At 29.9% G+C, this 24,760-nt stretch overlaps 1 protein-coding gene across 5 annotated transcripts in view; it reads left to right on the top strand.

Annotated features, from left to right (window-relative positions):
- The window catches only part of LOC100569551, a 171,459-nt gene that overhangs the window by 67,333 nt on the left and 79,366 nt on the right, over nt 1-24,760 (top strand). The window contains exon 1 of one of the 5 annotated variants that reach the window (XM_029489650.1): nt 14,178-15,350. The exons of the other annotated variants lie outside the window; for them this stretch is intronic. The gene's annotated coding sequence lies outside the window, so the exon portion shown is untranslated. Of the gene's footprint in view, nt 1-14,177; nt 15,351-24,760 lie in introns of those variants that run through there. 5 annotated transcript variants of the gene reach the window in all.

Raw genomic sequence — 24,760 nt, forward strand, 5'->3', positions numbered from 1 at the left:
AGACACGGTTTTTGGATAGAGCAGGCACGGGGATCAATGAAAACCTAGAAAACATAATATTATATATTTATATAATAATATGTACGTACAGAACTATAGAAGCCGCACGGGAGTATTGTAAATAAGTATAGACACCAATCAAGAATCAATTTGTTTTCATCTTTTTTCTCAACATTAATTTAAAATTTGCCTCATAATAATAATAAAATACAAACTATCTTAGAATATTAAATTACATAATAAATTAATTTGTTTATTAATATTTGAAATTTTCTTAAGACTGATTGCTGACGCAGTGACGCCTCAAATTAATTTAAAGCGTTTAAAAATTACCAATTTGATATATAATTTTTGAAAATTTAAACATTTATATTATCAATATGACAATATCATTAAGAAAGTTGAATTTTTGAAAAGTATATCGATATAATGCCTATCTTTAAATGTCAACTGACTGAGTATCATAATTCGATCATATTAATATGATGTGTTATTATTTCTATATTACATATTCTTATTTGGTACTTACTTTTTAGTTTTCGCTAATATTAATTATTAGTAATATGAACTAATATCAAGTTTATAAAAATAAAAATGAATGTTATACATTGTAAATGTATTATTATATTTTATAATATTTTATAGGATTTGTAATAACGGTTTTTCTAGTGTACTGTCCGCGTGCAAGTGTGTTAACCATATTTCGTGACAACATAACATATTATAGTTTGTCATTTTATGTTTGCTTATTTTATTTATGTGATATTATGCTCTAACCATTCATGTTAGTTATTGCATTTTGTAATATTTTGTAACCAATGTTTAATAAATTTCAATGGTAAACATTTTAAATTTTTGTTATAACTTTAAAACATAATATTATTTATACTATACATATTTCTCATGAACCCCCGCATACAAATATATATTTAGCAGGGCAATTATTTTGTTTAAGAAATAATAAACATAAATAATTGTAACTTTAAATGTATCTAATGGTTGTTTTAATTGTCGCTTGTGACCAGTTTCGAATGTCCAAAGTAATCGCGTAGGTTAGGTTAGCCGTTAGGTAATGTATATTATTATATGGCCAGAAACACAATAATTTTAGTGTAACTATCGTGACTTGTAATCAGTTACAATACCAATCAAAGAGCTTGCCCATATATGTCCGCGTGTATTATATCGCGTTTTATAATATTTTGAGTTAAAAAGTATAAAACCAAAACAAAAACAAAAACGTAGGTATCCACTACCCACCCCCGCCCACTGTCGACATAATTATAGATTATTATTAATCGTTATGCCATGATAATATAATATAATATAATAATTATTATATAGGACGTGAACGGATCGCCCGAGCTTAAGCATAATACACCGAAAAAGTACGCCTCAACAGCCGGTCCGAATTAAAAGCTCGTATTGTATACGTAATAAACGTCGCTCGCTCGCGTGTGTGTTATATTTATTCCGCCCCGAAATCGTATTTTAGGCGTGTGTCATATATGCGCACTTATATTGTATTTATACACATATATGTGTACACCCACACACCCACACTGCCCGTATTGTGTACTTGGCCGGGGACGGAGACCCTTTTATTTTTCCCGCGCGCTTTTAATACCGCTAATTGAATACGGTTTACGGTTCAAGACTCGGGGACCGACGACTGCGACGACTGCGACGGACAACGGCGACGGCAAACCGTTTGGCGACCAACGTCCCGTGGAAAACGGTTATATGCGACCTTTTTTTTTTTTTACCCGCACAATATAGTGTGTGTGTGTGTGTGGTGCAGTTATATAGGTATTATAATATTATTATAAAGTACATATATACCTATACGTATATTTTATATATTATATTATGTGTGTGTAATGTATGGGATGTAGGTACTTATGTGTAATTAATAAACGACTGAAAAACAAAACGTGAGCGCGCGGGGAGGGGACGAACAAAAAATATAAATAACGCACGACGTGTATATGTGTTTCATATTATTATAAAAATAATATCGCATAATGGTATCCGCCACTCTGCGCGCGCACGTATGTATAGGTATAGGTGGTATAAAAACGCGTATATGTTGTGCTATAATAATATTATTATATTTTTCGAATTGGAACGGACGCGACTCGATGACAATAGGTTTTTTTCTTTTTTAGATTTACGCGTTTCCCGCGGGGCGACATACCTACCTACTATTATTTTTTTTTTTTTACTATATTATATATTACAATAAAATATGATTATAAATATTATGATATATACCCACGGTGTTTGTTTGTCAAATTTCACGAATTTCGGGTATACAAATTATATTAAATAACTGGTACGAAAACACGTCACGATATCATCGTGGCGGTATATATACCGATATATTATCATATTGCAGTACACACGATAATGCGATATTATATATAATATATTATATTATTATATTATATTATTGTACCCTATGCTCTCGGCGGGACACGTATTTATTATTTAAACTTGTTTATTTCGACTACCGTGCGCGCTTGAAGTATACGTTAATTTATGGGAAATGTTTAAGCGCCCGAGGTAGACGTATATTACGTATATATAATATATATATAGTGTACGTGCACGCGTATTGTATACTACGGTATATTATTATTATTGTTATTATTATTGTTGTTGTAATATCTCCTATAATTTATACCGACCATCGTAAGCGAGCGCATATTATTATTTTGGAGTAGATGGTATAGGTAGGTGCGGTAGGTAGGTATATAGGTACATGTTTCGACGTTCTGTGGTCTCGCGCGCGTTCTATCGATGGCACAGTGTTTCGCAATCGAATTAAAATTTTATCAGGTATAATATATTATTATTAGGTACTATAATATACACGTGACCGCGTATTGCGACTTGTCTGTGCGTGGGAATGGAGGGGGGTCAGGCTCGAGGAACTTTGCCCGGCTAAAAGTTTTAGAAATTGTTCGTAGCCTCACTCCTGTGTGCAGAAATATACGACGATTATTCATCCCATGCTAACTAAATATTTGCAGTTATATTATGTGTCTTTCAAATATGTGATAACTAACATTTTGTTTTTAAATTTGAATTTCTCTGTATTTATACAGTATCACTCTGCTCTATAATATCTTAACTACATCTTATATTCATCGTCTTATATTCATCGTCTTATATGGATAATATGCAATAACTGTTTTAAACCTTGAATAATTCTGAGTCCCTGGAACACCTCTTGGAGGTCACCAATAATGTTTTTAGTCTCGTCAACATTTGATAGTAGGTTATTAATTATTAAGTGATTTTACACTTATGCATGGGTCAAAAAAAAATATTTTTACAAGCCAAGAAAAAAATCAAATTTCTAAACGGTGGGTTATAGTTTCAAAAAGTTTACGAATCACTGGTATTTGCATTAATATAATACATTACACCACTAATGACCATTACTGACATCATATTACATAAAATTGGGTGATATAAAAAATAAATATTTGGCAGTCAACTCTCCCCCCCCACATCTCCACAACTTTAACCAAAATCTTAACATAATTATTGTGAGGTGATTACCCGACCGTAGCAATTATTACGATAATTTAAGATTTCATAAAAAAAAGATTTATAAAATTAATCGCTTGAGTTCTGCTACCACATCGAAAACGATACTATATTATTATATACATATATTATATGAGTATTATATATGTATAGAATTTACGGAATTTATGGATTTTTTTTTTAATGCTATATAAACGGTTATTAATAATACTTCGCACATATTTTCAAAGCAATAAATCAAAATAAATTCATTTTAGTAGAAAAATACTTGGTACTAATCTCCTGGGACTTATATAATCCTTACCAAGTGGGCTGTAATAAATACCAGATTTTCATATTAAAAAAAATCACAATAAATAACTTCTTGACGTCGTGGGTACAATTACTAAAGTTCCGCAAAAAATAACACGCCGCAAGTTTAGTAAAAACATTTTAAGAGTGTAAAAATCGATATTTTAAGACTCATTTCACGTTATGATGTCATCACTAGTCTCTCATCGCGTGTAACCCGCTACAGCATCTATTATTAAATCAAACATTTTTTATTAATTTGAATATTTATTATAAATTCACCGGACAAGCTCTTTAGGTTAAAATGAAAACACATAAAATTATACTTACAGAAATAAAAAAAAATACTAAAATAATGCAGTCATTAAAATTAACAAAAGATAAAATTAGTATTTATAAAAGTGGTTAAATGACGACTAACCTGCGCAAGACAGACTTGTTGTGTACATTGTACATAGTTAGTAGAATACACTTCAATCTGCAGGGACTAATTTATAAACATGGTGTCGGGCGTCGGCTCAGAACCAAAAATTGTTTCTAAATCGATTATTTTAGAAAATCAGCTTTTTATTCATAGATTATTAACTATAAGTTTAGTTATCACTGTTCTATAATAATCTATATAATCCAGGCTCAAAAACAATATATAACAACCATGTAAGGCCATCGCTTAAATGTTTGTCCAGAACTTATAGGGTCTAAGTCAATACAATTTAAACAAACTTGTTATTTTATAGTGACTAAAATGCACCTTTGAGTTCTTAACTGGAAGCGTTGAAACCAAAAGTTTCTATCTACATTTCAAAATAAATTATTGAAAACCAAAAAGTAAATTCAATCTCGTCTTCATTGTATTGATCATACAATAGTAATATTATCTAATACTATGATATTACAATATTACCAATTATACAAATTCTATGAATAATAGTATCATAAATCATAATATGATTTTGGTTTAACATCACGTTACAATAATCGTCACATATTGATTTAGTTTTGATAATTTGCTTTTACCCTATGTTTTTTCTTTGGGCTTGGGATGGCTACCCATTTAGCTACATACAAGAAAAAAAAACATTTTGGTTGGCTTACAATGTTTTAATCAAGTACCTAGGTATCTATTTAAAAGAACAGCCATTGTCGTCTTTATTTATTAATTTGATGTTACCGATGCATCGTAGTAAAAACATAAATTTAATTTGGAACAAAAAATATTCAACTAAGTGAAAAAAATATGTTAACAACCAAAAGTTTCATCTATACAGAACTTTTTGGTTCTAAACTAACATTTTTTGCGTTAACTTTTACTAAATACAAAAAAAAATTTAAAAACTTAACGCAAAATCACTTTGGTTATTTTTATATTTGGATATAATAAATTATAAATTATTATTCATTAGGAAAGAATATAATGAATAATTATTGTAGTGTGAAATTTAGAATGTATTGCCCTCCTGAACGATTTGATATAATATTGAGAAAGCACCTTATGGTTCTACATTAGATCCCGAAATCTGTGCATAAATGAGTCAATTTGTCGCACATGGTCGCATCGTTGAATTAGTAAAATATAGACGTATACGTTGAAAATGCGTTTTAATGCGATTCCATACAAAAGAACAAAATTTACAACCAAAAGAAACTCTAAAGTTTTTTTTTTTTACTTTAAGTACTACGCTATATTTTTTTCGGGTAAAATGATTTCTTCAACCCGTTTATTATTATAGTGCACTACCATGATATATATTATAAAATAAAGTGGTAGAATAAAGTGACTAATCCGCCGTTTTAAACCGCAGTAAATCTTCACGAGACACACTGCGAAATTTAAATAGCGCATTTTATTTATGATTTTCAACTTCAAAATAATATGATATACGTACTATACATCGCTAGTTTTTAATTTAAGTATAGTAATAATGCAATGTTTGAAAAATATCCGTGTCTACAGTTTTTTCGTTTGAGTACACCATAATAGCGATATTATTTAACTGTCATAATTGATTGGTCGACGGACCGAGTTTATATTTTTCAATCCTCCAGAAATTATTTTGATATCTGTGCGATTGGCGATTGAAATATAATACAGTGATTGGACTACCAATTTTTTTTTATTTCTGGTGTACTTACTCCCAAGCTTTATAAATAATACTGTAAATGTAATAAAGTTGTCATAAAAAATGCGTTTTATCTGCCCTGCAAGAATAGCGATCACGCAATACCAATTTAACGCAAACCGTTTGAAAATTGTTCTACGGGATATCAAATGCCATAAACGACATGCACAATGTATAGGTATGGGGATTTTAATACGAGAAATAAGACTTGAAATATTCCGTTGCTAAAAACCGTTTGAGTTAAAAACAAATAACATAACTGTACTATAAGTATCGTTGATTTATATATTTTTTTATGAAATTCTAATAAATAATTTAATAATTTATGGGCCGATTAAATTATAGAAAATTCAACGGTCAAAGTTTTAATTATAAAAAATTATCGATCAAAGAGGCAAAATAGCGGCATCGAGAGCGGTCGCATTTATATACTGTTTTAAATATAATATAACGCAGGTGGAGAGTTACTATATAATTTTATAAGCAACAAAAGATTTGTTATCGAATTTTGGTTTCCACTGATATTATTTTTGTTTATTAACGTAACGATAAATTTAAACTTTTCTCATTAGTCTATAAAGTTTAATTACTAATCATTATGAATAAATCTGAATAGTGTCCGTTGGTAAACCTAACAAAACACTTTTGTGTAGGTAGTTACGGCTTATTCGTTACCAAGACTTTTTTGACGAAAGAAACAATAAATATAATAACTTTACCGCTGATTGTAGCTTGTTTATTCAAGAAAAAGTACAAGTCACACTGTCGATTTGTCTTATTTATGGTTAGTTAAAATATCTATCATACATTATAATATTATACTATCGAAAAATTAGTTTACTGATGTAGGAATATTATTTAAGGTTATCACATAGGTATCTACTTCCGTTTTATATGACATTGTACATTATGTTAACGGCAATTATGATAATACTCTGGAAATTATTATAATTTTCCATAGGAAGGGTCTGAATGCCTTGAGCCGTTAGTCAACGAGTAATGGTCAAAAAATATATGACTTTACATTTATCACAGCATTGCTACACTGAGTCGTATTATAGTTATAAACATTTCCCAGAAGTTATGTAAATTGCCTACACCATTGTAGACAATGATATTATTATACTATTATAGCAAATTGTATGAACGTATCTATACAATCTTTAATAAGTGTTATACTGCAACATTCGTTGGGCACAAAAAGAGATAACTCTTCGGAAAACAGTAGGTTTAGATGGTATCACTGGATGACCACGAGATTTCAAAAGTTTTATTTTAAAATATATGCAACTCAAAATACTATATTTGAAATAGTTTGCTATACAAAAATAAATTTGAATAATAAAAGGTTTACTTGTATGAATTTAATTGGTATAAAAAAAATGTACACCACGCATTGCCTAATAAAAAGCATAAACCATCGATCAAAATACCTAGTCAATATTAATATTTTTAGAATAAAATTCTGAGTATCATATTACATAGCATTTATTAGGAGGCATTGTGAATAATGACTATTATATATTCAAATAATATACATTTATATATATTAGATGGGTGATTCTATTATTGCCTATTTATTATCGACAGTGCCTAATTAATAATTATCATTACTGCCCGTCACATAATATTAATAATATAATATTATTATGATACTTGCCAATAATAGTTTTCCACTTGATGTCCCCTCAACAGTCAAGTACTAAAGCGACGCCATGGCCTTTTAACGTTTTAACGCTGGTCATTTAGTTTGACGTCATGTTAGATCATTCGGATGAAATGACTAGGTGAATGGAATATTATTTATTAAAAAAAAAAATTAAATATAATAATCCAGATACTAAATTTTGTACGTCCATCAAAATTCCATTGTTCACGCGCCATATTCGTTTTCGAACGGATGGTTATGATTATATTCACCGCTTCGTTCTTATTAAAAGTCCAGATAAACTATGGATCGGTATTGCTAACAATAAGAAAATAATAATACGAAAGTAATGAGAAAAGCAATCTCCGGAAATGGAAGTATAAAAAACTAAAAATATTAATACACCATTATTATGTGGCACGTCGTGCGATAAACGTGTACAATATTATAGAATACTTCTCATTAATTTAAATAAAATATTTTGTTGTTAATTATTATTCAAGTCCCCAATTTCCTGAGTCCACCGCATGTGTATGTGCATATGTATATTATTATTATTATAGCATGCCAAAATAATAAATATTATTAATAACTACGGTGAAATCGCAATTATCATAAAAAATTCAAAAAATACAAGTTATTATAATACCGGGTGATTCTTTTATCAAACAACACTCATTATTTCAAAAAGTATAAACTATTTTAAAAATATTTTTTTACATACTTCCAAGTCGCATATAAAACAACGTTTTTATTAAAAAATTATATTTTTAAATATTTTTTATCCTTATAATTTTTTAAGTTTTTTACTTTTTTGAATGACAACATAGGGTTTTAATTTTATATTCCAAAGCAGAATATTTTTCTTAATATTTTGTTACATAAAAATCGAATTTGGGGCGATAAAAAGGCGGAAGAATGATAAAAAAAACAATATTTGAATTTGTTCAACTTTCTATCCTCATATCAGTCGTGAATATTGATTTTGATAAGAAGATAATTAATTAATTGCTACTCGGGATGATACTAAGTGTCTATTAATTCATATTCGTATTCTAAGATTAAAATTGATAGTGACGGTGGTCGAGTACTTCAAAACCTTACCTCTAAGTTGTTATTGGAGCAAGGACCCTCGTGCATCAAAAACCTATCAAATATGCGATTAAATTTAAAAGTAGTAAATGCACTTATGTATTAAAAATATTATACTTTAACTAATATTTTTTCTAATATACTGTCATGTTATGAGCTCAATAATAAGAGATACTTACATGATTATAGAATAAATTATTATAGGATTCAGTTCGGTTGTAGTGTAAAATACTATCTATGATGGCCCCTTATTATCCTGCAAATTAAACTATATATCGACGTACCGGCTATCGGTAATAATAATAGATACATACCCAAAACAAATTATTCAATACAATTTGTGTTATACTCTATACCGTTTTACGTAATCTAAATCAAGTCTTTACGGTTATTATTTCTTTTTGAGTAACAACAATAAAACAAAATTGTTTTTTTCAAAAGCCGGTATTGCGAAAACATTCCCATTAATTCGTATTCTTTTTTTTTCTGAAAATTTTTAGAATTTCTAGGAATTTTTTATCTTCAAAGTAAAAAATAAAAATAAATCGCTCCGATCATCATTTAAACAAATACAATTAGTAGTTTTATTATTAATACTAATGTACATACATATTATATACCATATTGTTAGATATCAAAGTTGACTGCATTTTCACATGCAATGATTTCCCTTTGAAATTAAAATTTAACATTATAGGTACGAGGTACCTATGCATTACAGAGACCTGCAACATTTATTAAATGGGAATAAAGATTGTTTTAAAAATCAAAATCATTATAAAAACTATATAATACTGAATTAGGGGTTGGGGGGGGGGGGGTTAATGATGGTTTACATTTTTAACAATAACATTGATTAAAAATACTATTATTTATAATCAGTGACAATAGAAAAATAATTTATAGTTTTAAAATTGTAAACATTTGTAATATAATGCATTACAGCCTTAAATAGTGTGTTCATTATAGCATCAACTGTTCAGTGCGAAATTTAAAGTGTTCAATATTCGAATTTCCAAGATGTGTTGTATAAATAAAAACATTCGATATATTGAACAAAACTGATAGTTTCGTAAAATTACAAATAAGCAGCTCATGGGATCACGACTGTATGGACACTATTATAGGCATTATATTATTATTATTATCGTATACAAACTAACAATTATTATGATTATACACTATAACGATACGATTAAATTCAATTTCATATAGCTGGTATACGCATGTTATGGTCCTGAATCCTGATTGTATCAGGGTTCTGACGTGTGGTTTTTGTGTTTAATTAATTAATAATGAATCATGATGTACCCTCTGCATTGTATAGGTATACCAACCCGAAAACGGGATATAGTACCAATACGCATATAATGTATTAGACAGTTGTATGGTATAATATCGTGTATAACCGTTTTAGGAAACCATTAGTCGAGTGTAACGCAGCCTTATCCGCGTAGAAAAGATTGACCCTGTAAACCTTAAGAAAGCATAATATTATTACGCGTAATAAAATCATACATTTTGCTGTACAAGAATATACAGCATATTATAGTACCGTGCAAGATAATTATTATTCAGACGATAGTTTAATTTAAAACGAAGCCGCATAACTGCAGTGCCACAGTTTTATTGTGTATAAAAACAAGTCGACGACATAGCGGCTCGTGTGAATATTATATATTTATATAAAACTTATGTACCATAAATAACAGTTATAAATATAATATGTAAACATTATTGATTTATTTATAATTAAACGTTTTCACGACAAAAACCAACGTTATTTACTTGCGCTATTATTTCATAATAATTGTTTATATTATTCGCGTATTATATGGATTTTACGTCACAGTTTTTGTTCTGTTATTTTGTCGTGCAACTCAAATATAATAATATATTGGTATACTCAACACACATAATATAAATATGAAATTTGCGTTTAATCATCATGTTCATCAAAATAGTATGATTATAATAAATAGTAATAATAAATTGCAAACAAGTATTATTTTTCGTTTGTATTGCATGTAATAACATTATATGAATTGTATTCGTATGGATTAATTGATGTATATATAATATATTATATTGTGTGTATTAGTATACCTATTCATTATATTACTATATTATGTACATTTGAAAATAGATTAAAATACTCAATGAACAAATAACTAAGTAATAATATTATAAAATGAATACAACATCAAAAATGTATATTACAAAATCGATTTAAATGTTAACCTCGCATATTGTATAACATAAAATAGTCGGACCGTGTACGTTTTTGTTTGGTTGGTAATTCAAATCCACGTAAAAACGTTTTGAACTTTTAAATGACTTGTTTAATGCTTGTACAGTTATATAGTGCTGTGTTTACGTTTTTTTCTGTTTTTTATTTTCCCTGTATTGAAATGCGTTTGTCGAAAATGAACGTGATTACATACTATATAATATTTGGACGGATATATACCAACGAAAAAGCGAACGAATTTAAATAAATCAAAAATCGGCAATAGAAATATCCAACCCCTCGTCCACCCCCTCCCCCAACCACCAACTCACTGAACCAACGACCCACAGACGGGGCTGAGTCGGAAACGAACGACCGCGACGTGGAAATGAAGTTTGAATAAGCAAGTACTGCACAATAGAGGTATACGGGTTTTAGCAAAGGGCTATCCGCGCAATATTAAATTTTAGATTTAAATTTCAAACCCGGCATCTCGTACTTTGAACACGTAGCATATTTTATCGTGAAACTTAATTTTTTTTTTGCGTTAAACTAAACAAAGAATGTTTTTCAGAGGTAATAACTGCTGTGTGGTCGAAATAATTGTTTAAAACAATTTTGACAAAAATGACTTTTGATAAACCGGAAGAACATCATTATAATATATGCGTTTAATTTCACTCGGTGGAAGTTTAATTTAATCATTTTAGATTGCATTACTTATATGAAATTACTTGGATTTTATTATTTTCTCCGTTGATATTATCCTCTCGTTGAAAAACTTTTATCCTATTGTGTGGAGTTTGTAAAGGGACATATTTTTAAAACCTTTTCTATTGAAAATGTATCCCTATATACACAAACTTGCAGGTATAAAATTATGTATATATTATAATATATATGTGAAAAAACTTCATAAATGCATAATGTTTAGTTTTTCAAGTATGTGCGATAAAATGTTTGAGAAGAAGTTCAAAATATGTATTTATATAAATTAATTTTGTATAATTATAATAAACAAAAAGGTTTGACCGTTTAATGATTTTTCAACGAATTTTTCACACGAAAAATGTTTGATGGCTTATGATGGATATAAAAAATAATAAACTATGATGCCACGATAAAATTTATAATATATAAGACAATGATTTCATTATAATTATTCTTGGCGATTATTCCGCATTAAAAAATAGTTTAAATAGTTTACAATACAAGCAAATGTTAGAATTTTTTATTCGTTTTCTTATTTATTTGATACATTACGTCTTAAGTGTAATTTAAGATCTTAAACTATCGACATATAAATATAAAATAATCAATATAAGTTTATAACTACTTATATTTTAAATTTTAATACTGGTGTGATGTTATATATCATGTTATAAAAATTATATACCTACACTAATAAAAAATATATATATTTTAATACATTTATACATAATATAATTATAAATAAAACCACTAAAACAGACTATTATAAAGAAAAATATTTGTTTTACATAGGTAATATTATAATTTTTTACAGTTTTATAAATGAAAATCATAATCCAAAGACCAACTCTCGTAATCCCTCCTAATAACATTTAATAGATTATTAAACTATAAATGTGAAGTGCGAATTGAATTCAATAAGTCAACTTAATACCTTAATTTAATAATACCATTATTTTAACTCATTATCTACCTATTTTATCAAATCTTTCAGAGGAAAATTGTTCAAACGTTGTGTAAATTGCATGACTATTTTATTTTTTGGTCACTCAATCGTTATAAATGTAATTTATACTAATATAAGAGTATTCTATGTTATTATTCGTTTAAAGTTAACCGTATTAATGGTATTATAGGTAGTTACTTATTAATTTAAAGCCCTAGTGTTATTATAATTCAAAGATTATTTTCAAACATTATAGTTCCGTTTTTCTAAGCTGAAACATCTTGTTGACGATTACTAGGACATCCTGTTGTTCCAAGTTCTTTGCCAGAAAACCACATTTTAACATGAAAAAAAAAAAAATAAGAAAAATTTAAAAACAGTTCTGCTTTCAACTATTGCCGTCTTAACGTGAAACGAATTGATATCAAAACTCTAGAATATAATCAATACCTTACGGGGAGAAGAAAATTATTTTGATAAAAATAAAGTAATGATAATAATAAAAATAAACTTTCACAGGCTTTTAATCGCCGTTGAGGAATAATCTTAATGTTCAGCGGCATCATCTATAATCCTTGTCGTAAAAACAGAATGAATTATTTAAAAAATATTTTTTTTTTCACCGTCTAAAAATAATAACACTATCCAAGCTTGAAGCTTCTTCTCCCTCTCAACGATACAATAAAGACGCGGTTTTAAACGGCTCGAACAGTGCGGCGGGGGGAAACGATGTAAAATGATAATAAAAATATTTTTAGTTATCAACTATAATATATATCGAAATGATTTATGATATCATATTACGAGCGGTTTTTTCGTTTTATTTTGAATACGGCGTCCCAACTTGTTCAGCCGGAAAGACAATATAGTTTTTTTTTTTTGTCGACCAAAGTTTTGCTAGAAATATTTCCTTCCGCTCTTTTTTACGCCACATCACAGTCGGAAAACAGTATAGGAAATGACTTGTCTTATCACTCGTCGTAGGCGGCTATACTAATTGACTTATAATTACATCAACAACCATAGAGATTGCTCTGGACCAATATACCGTAACAATATCGTGTGCGTACAATCACGATGGTCTACATTTGAGCAGAATATAATGTAATTAAAGTGATTAGGTACGACGACAGAATTTAGCTCTTTTATAGTTGACGGTACTACACCGCTTCACACAGATACAATCCAAATTCAATTACATTATTTTGAGACAATCCAATCGAATTTTGATACATTATGTAGTTAGATTCATATCGCCGACGATGCAATACATTTATTACGTGACTAATAAACATTTCCAGTTCGTTGAAAGTCCTGTGTGTGTACTTACTCCTCGCTGCTTATAATTTGCTTAGAAGAACACTATACGTTATACATTACATTTATACATTATGGATAGGATTTATTTCAAAAACTTCATGGATGCCGTTAATACTGGAGTGTTATTATGTTATTATCACTTTATCTATAAATTAAAATTGACTATCAATAATACACAATGATTTTATATAAGTAGTTATAAATATTATATATAATATTATATTATTATTACGATACCATGTTCATTGAAACTGCGCCAGTTTGCTTACCAAATTCAAACTAGCTTACCGTTATTATATGCAGTTATCAATCCAATTATATAAAAAAAAATGTCTATTGTTCGCGTTTACCTACTATGAATATTAGCTACTGGGTATCGTATTCAGCTACAGCCTACATGCAGCCTCTCGATGACGCCAGATTTCCTCGCATATCTCCTATGACCATATGGAGTATCATCATATTCATAATAATAACAAATGTAGGCACTGGAACCGTACTGATATCGGTTTTCGGTTAAAAATAATTGGAAATATTGGAACCGAAAGTACAAACTCATATTATTTTCGTCTTTTAGAAACTGTCATTTTGAGAGTACCTATATAAAGGCATTTTCCACGTTAGTGGTTTTGTACGTTCCGATTCGATTCAATTTGTTTTTGTTTACGAGATGTTTTTGGCAGGCTGGCAATCTGCAATATATTTTTAAGGCGCTTATTTTTTGTTAAACAGCGGAGTATATTATACAACAAGATTTCCAACAAGAAAAGTTCCATACGTACCTTATTTATACGTGGTATAGTTACGTACCGACTCGTATTTAAGTCGTGGTACGATACGGGTCGGTTCGTTTCGCTATAGTACCTATATCGCACATGTTATAACTTCTTAGAAACTCGATATATTATAGAACCACTACGTATCGATATTCGATACACTCCAATTTATTTCTTGAAAATAACGATCATATTTTTATTGAGACTGGTTCAAAACCGGTATGATATACTCCAGCCGAAAGATATTTTTAATATTTTGAAAAACCAAAACCAACAAAAACCGGACTCCAGTCAGCGTGTAGCTGTCTCGATAACAACGTAAATATTATTAAGTACATCGGTATGACACCCGTCGGTATTTTTTTGTAACATTACGATTTTGTTGATTCCATCCGTTTTGTATAACGACGAAAAGTGAGTTTGTCCCATACACGCCTCCCCCCCCCCACACACACACACACAGATTATGCGTATATATAGACGATAATCAGTGTGTGTGCCAACAACCCGGGCGAGACGGATGACTTTGCTCATTTACGGTTGACACAGCGGCGGTGGCGTTGACGACGATGACAGCGGCAGCCGCCTCACCGCTGCCAAACTGCGGAGGGTAATCGACGGAAATAGCGTCTCCACCGCCGCAAAACACATTAGAGAGGTAAGGGGAAAATAAATAATAATAATAATAATAATATGTATATATGTTCGTACGCCCCCGTCCGACCACCCGTGTAACACACATGCGCGATATAACGTCATTTTTCACCGGGCGACACGACGGGTACCGTTTTATCCTACTCTCCCCCGCCTCCCTGAGGCCAGACCTAGTATTTGGCGACTCGTTCGGAAAAAAAATGAAACGATCGTACGTAATATTTATATAATATATTATTATATCATATATATATAATACGGAGGTGCATACGCTCCCGACTTTCTTTCTTTCGTCGTTCGTTTTCCTTTTTTTTTAATATATACCTATAATATCGCATTATACTTTTCACATATTATTATTATTATACACTTGCGTATATATATCATTATAATACAAGTCATATTTCCCTACCCTCAGGGAAACCCGTGTCAAACGACGCGGGCTTGATGTCTTTTCATCCCCGAACCACCCCTACCACTGGGTCGCGCCCGCTCCAACCCTGTTACATATATTATTATACCTACAACGTCCAAAAACGATATTATTATACGTCAGACGAATTATTGCAGGACGGCGTGTGTGTGTGTTTGTAATATCATATTATTATTGTTGTGTGAAAGCTTGCGTTTAGTCGATATTTTGCCAGTATACAACACACCGGAGTCGTCTACATTTTTTCTTTAATAGATCGTACCTACACTACAGTGCAAATGCGGAATACAGACTCGTGTGTTTTTTGTACGTTACTAGACGCATCACTATCGGCCCCGGGGGCTGTGCATTTTATGCATTATGAAATAAAAACGACGTTGAACAGAATATGATATTAATGTGGGTATTATAATAATTTTTGTGTCGTCGGGTCGAGGTATAATTTATAGGTATTTCTGTTAGTCGTTGCAGAAATAAACATTGTAATTAAGATAATGTCAAAGCAAGCGTTTATAAAGGAATTAATATGAGACATTTTAAGAACGTTTTTGGAAAAATTTAAAAATCAAGCCTTTTTTATAGTCCAATATATTCTCAATAATTGTCTAGGAGAAAAAAAAACGAAGAAGAATATCGTTAGGTAGGTAATGCATATTGTTAAGCTGTCTAATTAAAAGTTATGTTATAAACAAAATACTTTTGAATGGATTGTTTTCGATAGCATTTTCAACGTCTTTAGAGCATACGGGTAATTTTACTTGTGGGATCTTGTTTTTTAGCATAGTAATCATATTACATAGGGGTTTATATGATTATAATTTATAACTTATAATTAGATACCCCTCCTTGCTATCGAAATATTGTTTTCACTTTTGCGCGACACAATTGTACCCACGGACGACACGACGTCTGTGATAATTATAATACATAATATTCTGTTCTATTAGAACAAACACAAATTATATTTAAATTGAATATCACGATGTGCAGTCGGATGATATATATTAAGTGAATCGTAGTCGCTTCATGGTTTAATCGTTTTCTTCTTCCGGTCGCGACGGTTTTACTGAATTATTGTATCTTGCCTAGACTAATGGATTATAAATCTCATGACTGTTATAAACAATATTATAATAATAATATGATATGTAATATTATAATGAGCAGCTCGGTCGATTTTGTTGTTCGTTTTAACGTTTATAAATATGAATATTTGTTTATTTTACGATAAGGGTAAAAAAAAAGCGCACTGCAAAGTGAACGTATAGCAATAATTGGTTGTTTGCGTGTTTATCTCTTTTATATGGAAACAAGAAGAAAAAACCTATTATACCTATGTTGACTTTTGAAACTCCCTCGTTCGAAACCGTATTCCGCGTGGTATTTGTACAAGTGCACACGCATTTATAGGATTTTCTGCCGCCCGCGATGATAAACCAACCGGTCGCCACCGCCACCGCTGTAGGTAACCAGTAACCACCACTACAGCTGTAGGCAACTACCGCCAATAATGTTATAATGCGTTTCTACCGCATCAAAACGGAAGTTTAATATGACTCGATATGATATTATATTATTTTTGTTAGTGTTCTAATAATATAATATATTATGATCTACAAAATATATTTTAATTATCTACTAACCTTGCTTAGGTGTTCCATTTTGAAACTTGTCGTGACCAGTATAATAATTGTTTTCGTATATAGGTACCCACCAAAAGTTTCTTTTAGGACTTCAAAGATAATCTTCTAGTCAGTACCTTTGTATAAACTATAAAGTATCTTCTCTGGTATGGACAGAACGCCATCATTACCCCTAGATGTCGTATATAGATAATAAGTATTTTATATTACAATTTTTTGTCTAAGTATTTACTTGAGAAACCACGGATCAATGCAATATATTTCATCGTTTGCAGTTTTATGCATGTAAATCCATGATGTTAACAGTTGTATGCTTTCCATTCTGCACTATGAATTATGGGACATGTCTCAATTTCTGTTTTGATAATAGTAAGTGTACCTATAGTGTTTCGCTGTCACATTAAATATCCATGTTAAAAAAGTCTGCGTTCATCACAATTATTGTAATGTCATCAACGCATAAACTAAATGCCCACGGTCTTTATAGGCAAGTTATAATATTTACAAGTAAATATTCTTCATAATTTTCATCGATATAAGTTCATAATTTTCTAATAATTTCTTTCATAATAACCTGTGGTCGTCGGGGATTCAGGTGTGGTTGTATGTCCCCATACCTTTAAATTACATACATTGCGATAAATAGGTTCTATCAAACCAAAATTATCGTAGATCATAATAATATACTGTACCTCAACTATTTATTATTAATATTATTATTGTTATTTTCTTTTTAACGGTTTTATGTGAATTACAATATCATATGATAATATAATAAATATATTTTAGTAAAAATAAATAAAAATGCATTAAATATTAGCGCATATGATAATATTATAGTGTATTCGATCGCTGAGATCGCAGGCAGCTATTATTTACTGCACACATAAAGTCGTTTTAAGTCAAAACCAAATACTCCGAACGAATCCATTCCGTGTCATTAATCATGTACGTAATATATTACTCCGCAGCCGTCTACGCTGTATAATATATATATATTATACGTACATAAATTTGCACTTGATGAATAATCGTTATTTCAATATATTATATATGTAATGTGTATACAGGGTGATTCTCCCCTAGAACTGAGTAGGTACACGTTCAAATTTTGATTTAGATGGATCGCAAAATTGAAAAAAAAATTATCTGCTTACCAAACGTTACTTGAAAAATGTGCGATTTTCTTCGAAAATAATTTTTTTTGATAACTTAACATGTAATTCCCAAATCTATTACGTAAACAAATTGAAGAATTTAAAAATAATATGGTAGGTACTTGATAGTTATATACTTGAAAATTCTCAAAAACAGAATTTAAATTCGTAATTAGAAGGGGGAATGTGGTTGAGTGAAACACGATGAATCACCCTGTACCTACGTGAGTTTGAATTTTATCAAACGACACATTGAACAGTGCAATTGATATTAAATGGGGCTGATGAAATTAAACGTATACATTATAATATGTGACGCAACGGCGATGGCCAATGACAGTGCACATATTATTTTATCTAAATAGGTAGGTACCTACCAAACGATACTTGAAACCACATCGCGTAAACGGGAGCATATACTGAAATCCGTTTAGTTTGTGTGTAAACTATAATTATTAAAGTGTGTTTGTTCAACTGATTGCTACACATCGAAAATGTTCACAATTACGATTATTAATTATTTAAATATTGCAGCGCTTTGATAGAAGCTAAAACAAAAATTCAACTATACACCAATTCATTCGAGTTATGATTGGCATTAAATTACATTGAAGTACTGATATTAAAACAAATTATTTATCTTTATTATCAGCGAATTTCAATACAAAACAAAAACAATTATTTTTTTAACATTTAAATGAAGGTTGCACTGGAGTCATGGTACACAGTAAAATTCTAACATTTTTCGAGAAAATTAACGTTTACCTTTAAAATAATCACCTTATTTTAAATAATAACTGTCCTGCCAGGTATTTCCCAGTATTTATTTTTGAATACGTGTTATACGATATATTATATTACTAGCTGTCATTCGCGTGCTCCGCCCCTGTGGATAGTTGTTTGTAAATTCTGGGGCTGTTTCGTGGCTCCATAAATCCTGTCTATCTATCTTGCAACGTTTCTTTTTTATATGAACAGTAATTGAATTGTATGCAGAGTGGTGTAAAACTGTTAAAACTTATCTTAACTTTTCCGTTACCTGGAAAAAAATTCTGATTGTTCAACTCCTTCAGAGTGTAATATGATGCGGAAGCAATATCTTTTGAAGTGTAAATAATATTATATTTTAACGAATAGCCATTTCGACCGGCGTTAACCCGTGAGATTCGGAGCAGTTTATTATCAGGTAGGCGATCTACCTGCGGTAGATCGCGGACCCCGAGCTGTTTGTACTGGTGGAAGACATAAGCGCCAAAATGAGATAAGAAACAAAAAGTTGTATAGTACGAAAGTGCCAAAATCGTATAGTACGAAAACGCAAAAAATCCTAGATACTCGTGTGCCACGCTTAATAGATATTAGGTACATTTAAAACTATACATTATATTTCATCAATTTATTATTGACATTTTTCATAAGATCGAAAAAATCAACCGATTTATTAAAATTATAATTTATTAATTTCTATTATATTTATTGACAATTTTTTATAAGATTAACATTTTTAAATAACTATTTTATATAAAATATTAATTTTGGCGCGAATTAAAAGTATGCCATTTTTGCACCATTGGTGCTTATGTCATATTATAGGCTATAGCCGTTGGTACGTAAGTGTATAATTTAATAAAATTCTTAAAAATTAACAATTAAAACAGCAACAATCATAACCAATAGCAACCTTAAAATAAACAAAAATATATTATTATTTATTATTTATTTTTTTCCTATACAGATAGCGTCACTGTTGTATTTTTGACATCCAGATTTCCTACTTTTCCGGTAGATTTCCTAAAATTCTCTTTCATAAGAATAACCTTGTCCTGACAATTACGAACATAACAAAAAAAAATCAGCCAAATCGGTCAAGCCGTTTCGAAGCCAACCCGTGACACCAAATCTGGACTTGCTTTTATTGTATAGATTATTTACTAATATCAGACTAAGTTATATAAACGATATTTATTATGCATAATATGAATAATACATAATCTAAACATATTTTCACATAATATCGAAACTTGTACATCTTTCGTCGTCTTCGGTCACACGATAGTACCTTATATTTAATATAAGTCATAATATTGTCTTTATACCGTGGTATAAACGGTCGCAGAGTAAAAACCCTTAGGTAAGTATAGAGTTTGCATTTGAAAAAATATTTTGTTTTACGTTAGGTATTTAGAATTAAAACGTTGTACAAATTGTGTGTAGACTAGCTATTGGTTTATATGCGCGGCCGTATTTTTTTTTTTTTCTATATTTGTTCATTGAAACGACCTCAAGGTCTTTGTCAATGCTTATCACAAGCAGGGGCGGATCTGAAGCTTGGTTAAAGGGGAGGCGAATTTCGAATTTTAATTTTAATAATAATAAATATCATACTATCATGGTGCTTACCAGTATCGGTATTTTCAATTTTTGTTTTTTTTTGGGAACTGTGTAAATCCTTGTCACTACGAAAATAATCACTTATTCGTTTCATACTGATCGATGAATTTAACAAATTAAAACAAAACCGAAATATTCAATATTCATAAAAATCACCAAACAGTAATTACTAATTACAAATATTATTATCATAAAAGTGAGAAAAATAATCACACTATCGCAGACAATTTCTATGTATAAATCATAGATTTATATTATTAATAATATAAATCTATGGTATAAATAAACATGTCATTGTCTGATAACATTGTTATCATTGTTATCATGAAACATGCTAGAAAAAAAGATAATAATAATTAATAATTATTAATTTATAAAAATTTATTGCGTAATGTGTAAATCTATATATCGAAAATATTAAATAAATGTGTAATAAAAAAAAAAAGCCCAAGGGGGGGGTGATCGCCACGTCGCCCCCCCCATAGATCCGCCACTGATCACAAGTGGGTAGTAGGGAGATCATGTGATCTATTTATCTATGTATATATCACTATATGCATGATACTACCCCCCTTCTCCAAGAGGAGACATGTGCGGTCTTCACTCCCAGTGGAGTGGGACCTAGTTGGAAACCGGATGACGCAATCGGACGACAGCACGGGAAAATGGTGACTGCGTAGAATCACACACATTTTTTGCACTTTGCTATGAATCGAACCGATGACTGTGTGAGTCGTAAGCCAACTGTGTGACCACTGCGCCACTCCGGCCCCTAACGCGCGGCCGTATAAAAAAAATAAATATAAAAATCGTAATATGGCTAAAAACGAGCATCTTACAACATAACTATTATTGCCTTAAGCTCAGGAGGACAAAATGAATTATGAAGAAAGGACTTATGTATAGAACTTGTTAAGAATTGTGAAAGTGAGGAAGCTAAGCAATTTGCAAATGGTACAGCTATTCGAATTTCGAACTTAGACACAGGAACAAACAACGAAAAAAAGGTTTAGAAATTATATACCATGGTGTAACGATTGTTGTCATCTTTATATAACCCTTAACACACAAGTAACATCATAATATAAAATTCCGACATGACAGAATATCTACGATTATAATAATTATGTATGTATAACTAGTTCAAAAAGGCCAGAATCTTTATATTGATAATAATAACAATAATAATTTTAAAAATATATTACCACAGATATTTTTAATATTACTTTTATACCAATTGAAACCAAAAATATCTATACATGGGCCCGCAAACAAATATTTTCAATGGGGCCGAATATATTCTTGAAAAAAAAAATGTGATTATATATCTCCCAAAATCGTTTAAGAACCATAAATAGTTTCAGGATTTCCGTGTTGCAAGTTGTTTTGCATTTATCGAATAACAGACGCGTATAATATTAGGTATTATAATCAAATACAGTAGTAGATTTAATTGGAGCTTCTGAGCCCACTTTTACAGGAAGATGAAAAAAGTTTTATCCTCAAAGTTCCGCTTACACGTTCATCAATTACTGCGCACGCTTTCGGGAAAACGTTACACTACAGCCTCTGACCAACTGAAATTTTTCACTAGCACAATAACTTTTGATCACACAATTGCTTAAGCCTTTTTGTACAAAGGCTAAAATAATTGTTCTAGTTATAATATAACGCAATTTGATGATATCATAATTAGGTAATAATGAAAAAAATGTTAAGTAGATAGGTATAGCCGTATAGGTAGGTATAACGTTTAATAATTGTATAGAATTGTTTGATCGTAGTATAGTCTGTAGAATAATATGTAGATTTTTCTATACATAAGGAAAAAATTTGTTTACGTTTAAAACGATAAAAAAAAATTATTGGAAGATTTACAATCACAATCTTTTTTTTTTTTGTTAATTATCACATTAAACTCTTAATATAACTTGAAAAATAATTTTATTTTGTTTAGAAAAAGGCTTACCAAAATTGTTTGATCAAAATGTTTGTATATTATACCTATGTAATAAATAATGCCTAAGTAATAACAATACAATTATTTTCGGGTTAAAAATTGTTGATGGGGGGGGGGGGGGGGGGTGATTTCCCTTGAAGTATATTGGTTATCATTGGGCCTAGTAAGTGGAACTTAGGAGGTATAAAATTATTTTCATCTCTATATAACAGTATTTGATTTAAGTGTAGTACCCACTACTGTTCGTTAAAAGTTATCCAGTTGGCATACTTACGAACTTCCGGTTTATGTAGGACGTTTCGAACAAAACTTAAATTCCCTTCGCCCATCACAAATTATTAATAAGTACAATAATTTATTACATTAGCAAATATACTCGTAAAACGTGTCGATTTTGCACAACGCGATTTTGCATGGTCTTCTCTTTAAAACAACTCTGTATTAATTTATTATATATAATATACTGAGATCGGAAACTATAATATACCTAACCATTTACATACATTTGTTTAATACTTTTTTTAATCTCTACAAAAAAATTGTTTTAGAATCACCATAGAAACACCTTTTTAGTGGGCTGAGGGATAAAACTTATTGTATACATTTTACACAAGCGTGTATACTATGGCCCATCAGGTCTAACTGTACTATATTATACATATTATTACCTATTGCTCATGCTTATAGTTAACAATAAATAATTACTACAAGAGGTAACAAATAAATCTAAACTGCAACTGACCTATTTTAGAGTTAAACATTTTTTATTTGAATTTTTTTATTTTTTATTCTCAATAGTTACAAGTCATTAATTTGTATTAATTGTAAGCACAATATTTGACAATTTGTATATTTTTCGGCCAACTATACCTACTTTGAAAATTAGCTGTTTCGTGGTTTTCAAGTTTTAGATAGTGCAAAAATTCCGTGAAAATTTGTAAGTATTTTACTCAAGTATTTTTGACACAAATTTAAAATTAGTAAGTCTCGCTCATCTCTCAATTTCACTTAAAAATAAATTAGAAATTCTTCATAGAGATTTTAAACTTAATCGAACAACATATCATTTTAAATGGCTTAAAAAAAAATGTCCCAACGAACAGTTGCGATGGTGTTGTGGACTTTTCAAAACTTAAGTTCAAATTAGCCCACAGGTGAAAATAAAGTTCGATACATTTTGAAAGTTTTTTAACAATGTCCAAAAATTTAGCAACAAATTTGTTGTTTGGGTTGGATCGATGTCTGCTAATATTGCACTGTCCAGTGTCCATAACGGTGGATATGCATACATATTTAATAGACGGAGTATTTATCTATTTATATACTAGATGTATTTATTTTCTACTTAAAACAATCTAAAAATTATCCTTATTCTGCTGGTTAAAAATAAAAAAAGTAATTTATAATTAATTAAATAAATGTATAAAAATGTACTAGCGAAAATTTGTCTATGATTCAGTAAAAAGAGTGATCTTACAAATTTTGTATTTGTAACAACCAATATTTAAGAATTAGTTCAGTCAATGTTCAACTTAGACTTAGCAACTTATTTTTAACGAATAATTTAGAGTGAGATGACTTATACCTTTTGTATTTGTTGTTAGAAATACACAACATTGAGTTACCTATATGGTCAAATACTTGGTAATTACAAAATAGCTTCGAAGAAGTTAGCAGGAATAAAAAAACTTGAGTGAAAACGGTTGAACTTGGTTCTAATGACTGAGAAAACTTAAAATTATAAACTACTAAATTACTAAAAAATTTTACTGTTGTTAACTTATTGATTTTATGACACCAACATAATATATCGGGATTTGAACTCAATTG

Source organism: Acyrthosiphon pisum, chromosome A2 (genome assembly GCF_005508785.2).
Source record: "Acyrthosiphon pisum isolate AL4f chromosome A2, pea_aphid_22Mar2018_4r6ur, whole genome shotgun sequence".
In the NCBI taxonomy this organism is placed as follows: domain Eukaryota; kingdom Metazoa; phylum Arthropoda; class Insecta; order Hemiptera; family Aphididae; genus Acyrthosiphon; species Acyrthosiphon pisum.